The sequence below is a fragment of the Solanum pennellii genome, chromosome 4 (assembly GCF_001406875.1).
Source record: "Solanum pennellii chromosome 4, SPENNV200".
NCBI classification, from domain to species: domain Eukaryota; kingdom Viridiplantae; phylum Streptophyta; class Magnoliopsida; order Solanales; family Solanaceae; genus Solanum; species Solanum pennellii.
In genome coordinates this window covers 60735490-60748551 of record NC_028640.1, presented here as the reverse complement: position 1 = coordinate 60748551, position 13062 = coordinate 60735490, and the positions used below count along the sequence as shown (strand labels likewise).

The 13062-nt window shown below is 27.6% G+C and overlaps 1 pseudogene; it reads right to left on the bottom strand.

Annotated features, from left to right (window-relative positions):
* Positions 1-5253: 5253 nt before the first annotated feature.
* Positions 5254-6196, bottom strand: LOC107017161 (annotated as a pseudogene).
* Between the last annotated feature and the right edge of the window lie 6866 nt (positions 6197-13062).

Below are 13062 nucleotides of genomic sequence, written 5' to 3'. Positions count from 1 at the left end.
TGAAAAACCGAACGTTGAAAGAAATGATGGATGCATTATTTATAAGTTCGGGTTTACACAAAACTCGTGTGGAGGAACTATCCTTACTGCAAAAGGGAACAACAAAAAGTTGTCTTTTTAGAAAGAAAGCGATTTTGTTTGATCAGAATACAATCTTTTCCATATGAGAAATGGAAAGGAAGGAAATCCAACTTGAAATATTTTAAAGTGTGGGAGTTAGTCAAAGTCCAAGTTTCTATTCCTAAAAGAATTAAAATAGGACCTATGACTGTGGACTGTAAAAATTAGACTTGAGTAGTCTAGAGAAGGGTCTGAAAGGTCTAGGAAATGAAAAGGATAATGTACTTAATAAAGAGATTCAGAGGCTTAGTAAATGTTAAAGGACATTTACTTCCTTCGAATATGATTTTGTAACATTTCATGTGTCTTCTGTAGACTCATTCTTTGAAAAGATGGTGTCAATAAACAATGTTGGAAGTTAATTGATCTTCTTCAAGAAAATAAATCTTTGGGTTCAAAGTGAATCTTTAGAAGGAAAATAACAGTTGATGGAACTGTTGAAAAATATAAAGCAAGACTTTGTGTCAAAGGCTTTAAAAAAATCAAGGTTTTGATCTTGTCGACATATATCATATAGTGTGTGCGATCAGATATAGCATTTTCTATTTTAAACTGAGTCGGTTCACAAGTGATCCCAAATAAATTTATTAGATGACAATAAATAGAGTTTTGGAGTATTTAAAATAATACTTAAAACTATGTCTTGCATTATAACAATATCCAATAATATTGAAAGATATAGTGATGCAAATTGAATCATCGGACGAATGAAGTAAAATTCACGAGTGGATATGTAGTTACTATTGGTAAAGGAGCAGTCTCTTAGAAATATTTCAAAAGAGACATGTATCGCTAGCTCTACAATGATCTTTGAGCTAGGTGCTCTAGATAAGGTCGGTGAATAAGTTGAAAGACTCTGGAATTTCTTGATAGATATTCTATTTTGGCCCAAACCATTGGCATTAGTATGCATACACTTACAAAAAGGCCTAACTAGAGAGGAAACTAAAAGATCATCTAAGGGAATGAATTTACGGCTTAGGACAAGTCATCATGGCGGTAACTCTATCTAGCAAACTGGAGATCCCAAGAGCTAGATTCAAAGAGAAAAACAAAGTTGTGAATGACGGTTTGGCATTGTCAACAAACTCAATCCATTCTCATGATGAAGACAATGCTCAGGGACAAGGATACAACATTAAGGCTTGTTAATGAGCTAATAAAGCTTAATGATTTTAATGATTTGCTAAGTTTGGCAGAGTTGATCAAATAGTGTATCTACGTGATAACACGGTTAGGAATCACCTATGTGAGTGTGAACTGTAAGCCGCTTCAAAGAAGATGACTGTCAAAAGCCCATCTCTCTATACACTCATGAAATCAGGAGGTGTTCATGGCTAAAACGAACACAACCGTAAGAACCATAGACGGTAAAGGGTTAATTGTGTGACATATGATTGTCGAGGTATACATAAAAGTTCGACGGTTCAAAGATATCGCATCTACCGATTGACCGAGTATATCCGACATATGTTCACTACGGAAACTCCAAGGGGAAACCTACTTATCCAGATGCAATTAATTCTTGCTTGTAAAGTACACATACTTGTTCGTTTCTTTGTCTTCGAGTCATTCCCCATTCATGCAGGGGATTGTTGTATTTTAAAAAGGTGTGATTGAAAAAAAAAGAGTTGCGACTTTTATGAAGAGTTGTGACTTTTATGAAATGTTGCGACTTTGATGAAAAGTTGTGACTTTTATGAAATGTTGCGACTTTGAGGAAAAGTTGTGACTTTTATGAAAAGTTGCGATTTTTATGAAAAATTGTGACTTTTATGGAAAGTTGTGACTTTTATGAAAGGTGACGACCTTTCTGAAAGATTGTGACTTTTCCAAAGGTTTGTGAACTTTCCGGTAAGGCACAATAAGAACCTTTTCGCACTATCCTTTGTTTCTATAAATTGAGGGATTTCCTCTGATTTTAAAAAGAATTAATGGACTTCTTCTTCAACTACTAAATCTAGTATTCTAAGTGTACTTTACTGCCGTTGAGTGGTTCGCTGACACCGGAGTTTTTGGTATCTATACTCTGGTGATTGAGATCATTTTACCCTGGGAGGTCATATTCCAAATCAAACCTCGGATACTAGAAGGGAATAATTTCCTTAAGGGGACACTGTGAGTTCAGTGGACTTGATCTTTTTCCTATTAAAAATTTCCAGATTCTGATACGTGTTTTACAAATTTTAGATTTGTAAATTAATTTCAGTTCTTCTATTTTTTTTTCCTTCACTGGTTCATTAAACTTGGTAACTTCGTGTTTCTGCAAAGTTTGTTGGAATCAGTAAGATTCTTTAGACACATATTAACAACAATTCTTCTTTAAGAAAAATATTTCGTATATTTTTTTTTAATCTGTTTCTGATTCAAGTTTCGCTACTAGTTTTAATTTTCTAGTTGTGAAAATGTTCTTAAACTTTGTTGTCTTACAAAGATGTTCAAAGTTTCTTCTAAGTATGTTTGGAATACAAGATGAACAACACTAACTTGATCAACCAAATAATTGGCCCAATTGTTGTTTTATTATTTTTGAGGGAGGGATCATGGATCAAATTGAAAGTCAAATTTGTTACTACTACAGAAGGATGAGTTTCAGGTTAAAAAACTTGATTATCAGTCATTTCATCAAACATCGTGGGTGGATTATCGGGTAGATTTTGAAATTCACAAGCCCAAATCTTCCATTAAAAGTGCCTGTTTTAACAATATTAGTCAATCAATTAACTAAACTTCAATCCTAAACTAATCAAGCCAGCTATCGAAATAATTAAAAGTGCCTGTTTTATTGAGTATTTAATTTGTTATATTCAAAATAATAAGAATAATTTATTTGTTTATAAAAATATTCTTTATGAATGTATAAAGTGATGTAGCAAAAGAATTGAAAGAGACAATTTTGTCGTTTACTTATTTTATTCGGAATAAGTTATCTTGAGATTACTCTACCATCCAAAGGGAAGGATAACTTATCATGGTACGAATTATTGATTTCAGGATAAGTTATCCCGGACTTGCCCACCAAAAAACAAATTAAGTGGTACTATAATTTAATCCCAGAACTATTTGAATATTATCCTTCACACCAAATGATCCCTTAGTTTGTTGTTTGGTTGATAAGTTCGGGATAACTTCGAAATTAATAATTAGTACCATAACAAGTTATCTCTCTCTTTGGGTGGTATAGTAATTCCGGGATAACTTACCTCGGGATAAAATAAGTAAATAACGAAAATGTCTCTTTCAACCCTTTTGTTATATCATTCTTTACATTCATGAAGGATATTTTTGTAAACATATAAATTGTTCTTAAAATTTATTATTTTGAATACAACAAATCAAATGCTCAATAAAAAATAAAATCATCATAATTTGTCCCATCATAATTAATCACATCATAACTTGAATTCAAACCAAACTACCCCTAAGGAGTCATTTGGTACAAGGATAAATGGATAACGAATTTTTAGATTAATTTTAGCATGAATTTATTATATATTTAGTTATGATAATATTACGGAATAACTTACACCGAAACTAATTATTTCAAAATTATAATATTCTATTTGTTCTACATTAAAGGTCAATAATAATTCTNTTGTAAATGTATATTTGTCCTCTTCATTATTTTATTTTTTAAGGTGCGTAAATGAATGATAATAAATAAAAAAAAGGTTTTTTTATAATTATCACTCGTTACGCTATTTAAAAAAATAAAAATCCTATCAAAATCATTATTAGTGAAAGTAAACACGGGAATGAAGTGACCAAAACCTCAAAATAAGATCGCAAAAGACATAGCAAAATAATTTTGGTGTGAAAAATTGTTTCGCTTAACTGATACTCAATCAGTATCATATATTAGTGTATTGGTATCATTAAGGATGATAATTAAGTAAAATTATCAATTTTAATGATACAATTACCATATATGATAAATTTAGTATAAGTTAAACAAAAATTATCAGTATTAATGATACCGGTATAATATATGATACTGATTTAGTATAAGTTAAGCAAAAATTATCAACCTTAATGATACCAATATAGGATACTAATTCAGTATCAATTAAGCGAAAATTATCAGTCTTATTGCATGAGGTATGAGTTGTAATTATTCATAACAAAATAGATTTCGGAAATTACTTTTGAATTTGGATTTATGAATTTATAATTGTTTTAAATTTTATAACCCATTTATTTTAGTTTTCCCTTGAATCTATCCGTATCTTCTTTAAATAAAGTAACATGCAAAAACAAAAGCTTATGTTTTGTTTTATAGCAACAATTAAATTAAATTAAATTCTTATAAACCTCAATAATTTACTCCTAAAAGAAGAGTCCAATCCTTGCAAGACTCCATTATCAGAAAAAAGAAAAAAAGAAAAAGAAAACGCTGAGTTTAAATATAAACATTTTTAGCTCAGTCTAATTAATAATAACGTTGGGATGGAAGAAGGATAATGCAAGCTCTTTCTAAAGCTTATATTAAGTCTAGATTAACGATTTTAAATAGTATTACACACATCGAATATGGATATAAACAAACATATTCATTGTAATTTTCATAAAGAGATTTAGAGGACCTAAAAGATAGAGTGTACATTAACATGATCTTTACTTCAAAAATAAAGTAACTGTTCTAATAGACTCCTTGGTCGGCTAAAAAAAAAAGTTCTAAAAAAGAAAAAATGAAAATAGGGAAAAGAGAGTTACTTTATGCTAGCAAGTTGCTAATTCATATTAATACCTTTCATGTCAAGCTAATGATTTTAAACAGCACTACACACAATCACACATGAATTTAAAAAAATATAGAAAGTGTTAAAGGATAAATATATTTAAAAAGGTGAAATAACATAGAAAAGTATTACCAAAATTTCTGGCCAAAAAAACTTTTTTTCCCAAAAGAAGAAGAAGAAGAAAGAACGAAACAAATCCCAAGTCATATTTTTTTTTATAGAAGTCCCAAGTTTTTATAGAACTAACTATTAGCCTTATAATAGGATGAATTGATGATCATCAAAAAAGAAGAAGACGAAGAAGGAACGAAACAGAGATTTTTAAGGATGGAAATTAATATATATTATCATATTATATAATGATACATGCATACATACAAATATTATAAGAGTACATAGAGACCTATATATATATATATCCTAGCTATATATAATAACAAATTCTAAACACAAAAAAAGGTATTATTATGGCATTATCCCACAATTAATATTTAGTAGCATATATAACTAGATAAAATACGATTTAGCGACACACAAACTCAGTAGCTTAACGATAAAATCCACTGGCTAAAGTTATTTAGCAATAGATTATCAAATAACTATAAATAATTTGGTAGCTAATTCCAGTTAAAGACCACTAGAACCAATCAATTTAGTCAAGCCATAAGTTATAGCCATGGCCAACCAACCTCCAATCAAAACCCTAGCAGATGACTTGATTGCTGGTGCTTTTCCCAACACAGCACCTAACCATCCAAACACCATTAAAGCTATGGTGACAGCAGCAACAACAGCTCCAATTCTCACTTTATAATCTCTTATAAAAGATGCAGCCAGTAATGGCACAATTGCACCTACTGAAAATGCTAGAGCTGATGCTGCTGCTGCTTGTGCTGGATTAGGCAAGTCATTTTGTTCTTCCTCGTCCTCGTGATCTCCTTGGATTTTATTTCTTCTCTTATTATCTCTCTTCATTTGAGCAATTTCAATATCGAGCTGAGAATAAACAGAGACAAATTCTCCTATAGCCATAGAACATGCGCCGGCCACTAGGCCGGCGAATCCAGTAAGGATCATGACTTTGATGTCCTTTTTAACAGCACCAATTCCCATCATTAATGATGCGGTTGAAACCAACCCATCATTGGCTCCGAGCACAGCTGCTCAGAGCCACTGAGAACGTTTTGAGTAATCAAACTCTTTTTCTTCAACTTGTTGATGATCTAGGCTTATTTGTTGTTGCTCCATATCATGATTCATAGGGAGAGTGAACTTTGATTCTTGTTGAGTGTTATTACTTTCTTCATTTGATGCCATAGTTGTTTGTTTTTGTTTTTTTTTTTTTTTTGGATGAAAATGTGAATAAAAATAAATTGGAAATAACTAATTTATAGTAGAAGAAGAGTGAAGAACAAGTAGATGATTGTGCTTGACACACGCCAATAATGTAGTAGTGGAGGAAAATGTGGGGACTTTTTTTTTTTCTTATCCATATCTGAAGCTCACGTTAGAGCTTTGACTAAACGTACTCAGCTTTCGCACTGCAGAGCTCATTTAGAGGTGGAGAGATTAAAGGTAAAGCACTCTCACAAGTACACCACAAACCATGTTGTTAAAATGTGGGGACTTTTATGAGCACTAACATATAAATTAGTTATTTCCAAATCATTTTTATTCACATTTTTTATCCAACTATTCACATTTTTTTTCTTTTTCTTTTATTCTTACGATGGAGTCTTGCAAGGATTGGACTCTACTTTTTGGAGTAAATTATTGAGGTTTATAAGAATTTAATTTAATTTAGTTGTTGCTATAAAAATTTGCATGTTACTCTATATAAAGAAGAATGAAAGAAGGGTTTCTTTGATATAGTTTTTCTTTTTTTTTCCAAAAGAAAGTCCTTTTAAGGAAATAGTTAAAATGCTGTCCTTTAATTTTTTATCATTTCTAGTTCACACAACATCTACAAAAAGACCAAAATTGCTGCTGAAATTAATGATAAAATGTTTGTAACGATATTTAACTTATTCATAACTAGAAAGAGATCTTATAGGGAGAAAAAAGAGGGAAAAAAACTAAAGATGAAATAACATAGAAAAAATATTATTTTGATCAAATTTTTTTTTCAAAATTAATATCTTTAACATGAAAGAAGAAAATGGTTTTCTAATTTTTGTGCTAAGCTAGGGATTGGTTTATCATTTATGTGATAAAAAAGAGAAACTTTAAGGCATTGAGTTGCACCAAAATTAGGACATCACGAATAAGGCATGATAAATAAAGATAAGAAAATAAAGTCTTGAATAATGGAGAAGTTTTATTGCCTTTTGTCCTCAATACTACTCTCTTGAGTTTTATGTCCATATATATTTTGAAGAGGACAATTATACATTTATAAGTTACGTTATAAAAAAAAGTAATCGCTAAAGTTATTTTTTGAAACTCCCTTAGCTTGTCCTGTTGCGATCTTGTTTTGAGGTTTTGTTCACTTTATTTCCGTGTTTACTTTGACCAACCATAATTTTGGTAGGGTTTTTAATTTTTTTAAATAGAATAATGAGTGATAATGAATTTATTTTTTTTGTTTTATTCATTATCACTTATTTAGACACCTTGAAAAAACAAAATAATGAAGAGGACAAATATACACTTACAAGTTACTTGTGATAAATACCAATTAGGCAACACATATATTTCTAATATGATAAAATTTATAACGTCTGAATTCTATTTCAATACGTCATATAAAAAGTAATGGCTAAAGTTATTTTTTCAAACTCCCTTAATTTGTTTAGTTATAATTGTTTCGAGGTTTTATTCACTTTATTTATGTGGTTATTTTGACCAAAGAGGCTCATAATTTTTATAGGGTATTATTTTTTTAAATAGCGTAATGAGTGATAATGAATAAATTTCAATTTATACTTTATTTAATATCACTCATTTGCGCACATTAAAAAAATAAAATGATGAGAAACATCACCAAAATCATAAGCCTCTTTGATCAAAGTATATACAAACAAATAACAAATCAGTTTTGATTTGTTATTCAGCTCACCTATAAATATAAAAAAAATAAAAATTAAATGACCTCCATGAATTTTGTTATATAAATCAATCTTGTTATAAACATTTTCTTATTCCTAATTTTGGTGTAACTGAATGTCTTTAAGTTACTCTCTTTTTTCACAAAAAGCAATCCCACAAAAATTAGAAAATCATTTAACTATTTCCTTAAAAAGGACTTTCTTTCGGAGAAAAAAAGAACGGAAAAGGGTTTAAAATACCCTTGAAGTATTGAAAATGGTACAAAATTACCCTTCATCCACCTATTGGCTCCAAAATACCCTTTTCATCCACCTATTGGCGTCCAAAATACCCTTTTCATCCACCTATTGGCGTCCAAAATACCCTTGTCATCCACCTTTGAGTTCAAAATTGACCACTTATTTAATAATTTTAAATTTAAACTATTTAATCCACCTTTGAGTTCAAAATTGACCACTTATTTAATAATTTTAAATTTAAACTATTTAAATATTTTTAAAATACTTGATGTTCAACTATTGGTTATAATTTAATTTATTTGTATTATTTATAAACCAACCCACTATCCACTCATTACTAACTAAACCCCACCCATTTAATAATCCAACTATAATATCAAAATCGTCATAAACACTACTAAAACAGGATGAAATTATGATTATTGAAAATAACATCCAAAATTATTCGACTCCGAATCGAAGCCCCAATTAAATTTATTTTGAGTCGCTTATTTAGGAGGACATTTTCAATTTGATTCTCTTTCATTATTGAATTAGAAATTTATTGTTAAAGTTAAAGAAGTAATACATTCCGAATTAATTCATGCACTTTTTTAAAATATAATTTTATAAATATTTATGATTTGTTTTTAAAACCTTTAATATATTATTTTGAAAAAAAGTTACCTATGAAGTAACATCACATAATTGAGACGTAAGAATAATTAAGATGAACATAGTCAGACTTTTAAGTTTATCGGTAGTTTTTATTTAGACACTTGAATGTATGATAATTTACTTCTATAATTTTCGTCTCAAATTTTTAAAAACACTCAATTGGCATTAACTTTTCAGTTGTTACATTAATAATGTGAGTGATTTATTAATTTGGAGGGTTTAATTAGTAATGGGTGGGTAGTGGATTGATTTATAAATTATACTAATAAGTTAAATTATAACAAATAGTTGAGCGCTACGTATTTAAAAAAATATTTAAATAGTTTAAATATAAACTGTTAAATAAGTGGTTAATTTTTAACCAAAAGGTGGATGACAAGGGTATTTTGGATCCAATAGGTGGGTGGGAAGGGTATTTTGGAGCCACTAGGTGGATGGAGGGTAATTTTGTACCATTTCTAATACTTTGAGGATATTTTAGAACCTTTTCCGAAAAAAGAAAAGGTAATCAAAGAAACCCTTCTTTCATTCTTCTTTAACTAATAATAAAAAACAATACAAGATTTAATTTACTAAATAAATTATTCTTTTTTTTATTATATATTTTTTGAGAGTTGAGCAACACTTTGTTTTAATGATAAGTATATATAACTAAAAATAATTGCAAACTTTTAATTGTGAACAAACTCTACCATAAAAATATTTTTTAACGATAATAAATATGCACATTAATCGAAAACATTAAAAATTTTATCGACATTAGTTAAATGTCATTTAATGAAATATTGCTATAGACTTTAGAGACATTTATATAGAGAATATAAATATCATTAAATATGCATATTTAATGATAATTAATTATCATTTATTCATTGTTGCCAAGTATATTTTTGATGTAGCCAAGAGTATATTCTGTATTCAACTATTGTGAAATTAAGTGGAGAATCACGATTACTTTTTCTAGAAGTGGGATGAAAAAATAAAGAGAAATTTTGAAAAATAAATAAATTAATTAATATATAATTTACTCCAAAAAGTTGTCAAGTTTAGTCAGTGGAACCACGCAAGTTTAAATATCATTATTATAAAATTAAAGAAAATAATGATCCATATACTTCTTCGATTTTATTTTATTTGACCCCTAATCTAAAATATAGTTTTATCTTATTTACTTATTTTAGCAAATTAAGATCGTTATAACATTATTATTTATAATATTATTCTTACTATTAAATAACTATATAAAATAGAAATAGTCAAATATTAAATCTCATTAATAAAGTTAATTAATAGCAGAAGAGGCTAAAAGAGGCTTTGGCTTATTAGTACCATTCAAAACTTTATTATTATGTATTATGTATTTTCTTCATTTTATATTATTTGTTATCGATTGACATAGTACACTTATTTTGCTACTAATTAACTTTATTAATGAGATTTTATATTTGACTAATTCTCTTTTAAGTAATTATTTAATAGTAAGAATAAGGATTCGGCTCCTTTTTATTTTCCCAAGTTCTAGTTTAAATTAGTGATATATGTCATAGTTTAGAACTATTTGTTGAAATCTAATTGGTTAAAACAACGTCCTTATCATAGTTATTTACTTTCATATATTTACTTCTTAAATATTATTGCAATCCAACAATTCTAAATTTACATTATATTATATTCATCATAAATATATTTAAAAGAATTTCTTTTCTTAATTACTTGAGTAATTTTTTGCTGATTTTTACTTTTTCCTTATCGTTTTCTCAAATAATATTTGTCAAATTAAAAATTAATAAGATGTTTTTTTATTTCAATTTTTGGAGTAAAATAAATTTTGTCACTCAACTTTAAATTATTTTTTACTTTCTAAATGGAGTCCATATTGCTCTAATAGATGTTGTAGCTCTTAATACTTTATTAGAATAATAAAAAGTTTAATTGTACTATAATTTTTTCCCGAAAAAACTAAAAATATTTAGTAAAGTTTTAAATATGTATGCACTCAGTAAAGAAAAGTTTTTAATATATTTAAGAAAAATATAATGGATTGTAAAAATATTTAAGAAGTAAATAACTATTGTTAGAACTTTATTTTGATCAATTAGATCTCAATAATTAATTCTAAGCTCTGACATGTGTTTCCAATCCAAGCTAGAACTTAGGAACAATGGAGAGAAGAGAAATGAAGAGGAGCTGAATCCCTCGATATTTGTATCCTAAATGGCTTCTATATATGATCTCACTCTCTCTACTTAAATAAAATATAATGAACCCTTTAAGAAATTAAACAATTTTTTTTTTAATTTTAAAATTCATAACTAAAATATTATTTTTTTTTGTTATGCATTGATCTTTTCAGCTCCAATACCTTTTGATGGTTGTTGGGATTCTTTTTATAACTACCTTCATTATTCAATGTGTGTGTATAGTTTTACTTTGTTAACAATTTATGACATTCAAATTAATTAGGTTTTTTAAAGAAGCTATTGCTATTTAGAGATTTTTTTTTAACTTAACATTATTTAAATGTGTTTTCCACCTACCCTGATTGAATGAATCATTGTTTCTGCTATATTTCAAAACTTTACTCCTTCACTTATTATCATTATTATGTAAAATTCATACATTTTAAGTTAGTGCTGAAGATTGAATTTCTTTTTGTATTTGTCAATCAATTTAACACAGGCTTAGAAATAAAATATAGTCAAATAAAAAAATATATTCAAATATGACCAAAAAAATAAGAGACTTACCTCAGTTGAGTCTTTTTTTTCCTCATTTACTCCAAAGTTTTACTCCCTATTATTGACAAAAATACGAAGGAACTTCAATTTTCAGCATTGTCACTACAAATCTAATGAATATATTCGCATATGATAGAAGACACTTTGTAGATTAGATTGTAAATGTATTATAAAGTTTTTCTTTTTAAATTGTAGTTCTATATAATTCATATATAAAAAAACGTTTCATTATACAGATTTTATCAGAGAAAAAATATATAACTTTTTACAAATTAGTTATTTAAGAATTTTGTAGATAAAATTATTTTAGGTTGTTTATGACTTGCAAATTTTGTTATGAAAAATTCTTCTTAATAGAATCTCTATGTAAAAATGTATTTAATTGTACAAATTTTATCAAAAAAGATATACATAAGTTTTTCACAAATTTGTCATTCAAGAATTTTGTAGATTAGTTTGCTTATAAGCTGTAAATTTGCTACAAAATTTTTCCTTTTATATTTTACATCATAGCATTCATATGTGAAAATGCATATCATTTTACAGATTTTATCAGAAAAAGTATACATAATTTTTTTACAAATTTTTTATCCAAAAATTTTACTACGTCTTTCATAATATCAAAGCAAATTTAAAGAAAAATGCTTCTATCTTCTCTCGATTTTATTCTCGACAATTCTCTTATTAATTTCAACATAGTAACGAGAAATGTCACTAAAACTGTCAATTGAACTTTTCAGAGAAAAAATTACTAAAGTAATCGATTTTAATGATTTTACAGTTTAGCATAGTTAGATTCAACATGAAAACAACCTCATTAACGTCATATTTTATGGATATAGAAAGATATGAATTATAATCACTGTCAACTAAATTCTTTTTTAAATTAATAATAAGATAGCTATTTTATAAAGGACTCACCTTTGTTTGAATAACGATAAAGATGCAATGACATGATCATCGTTTGACCAATAAAATCTCTTCACAAGAAAATCTACAAAAATGTGATGTTCTATTTGATCACTGCTTCAAATTTATAGAATGTATGAAATGTTTTCAATTGCGAAGGGGCCTAAACAACATGACAGAAGAAGCAAATGATATATCTAGTTATTTAATCAGCTAAACAAATTATGAAATCTAATTAAGGTATTGTACATCTTCACGACTTGTGATTATTAATGTAAATGTGATCCTAAGGTATACAATCATAAAATAAATGAAGACAAGATGTTAATACAATTTTAATAGGCATTCGTGAGTTGATTGGAAAAATATTTTTAAAAAAATCATTTTTAAGATTCTCAACATAAATTTAGTGAATATCTCTTCAGATTATAAATAATACTTTGTTCATGAGATTATTTTTAGATTACTTGTGGATTATTATTTTTAATATTTAAGTCCATAACATTTTTGTATACAAATACATTTCATTGTGAAGATTTCATCAAAAATACAAAAAAATTTTACAAATTTGTTTCTCGTAGGTTCTAGTATCTTTCATGGTATCAGAGCAAA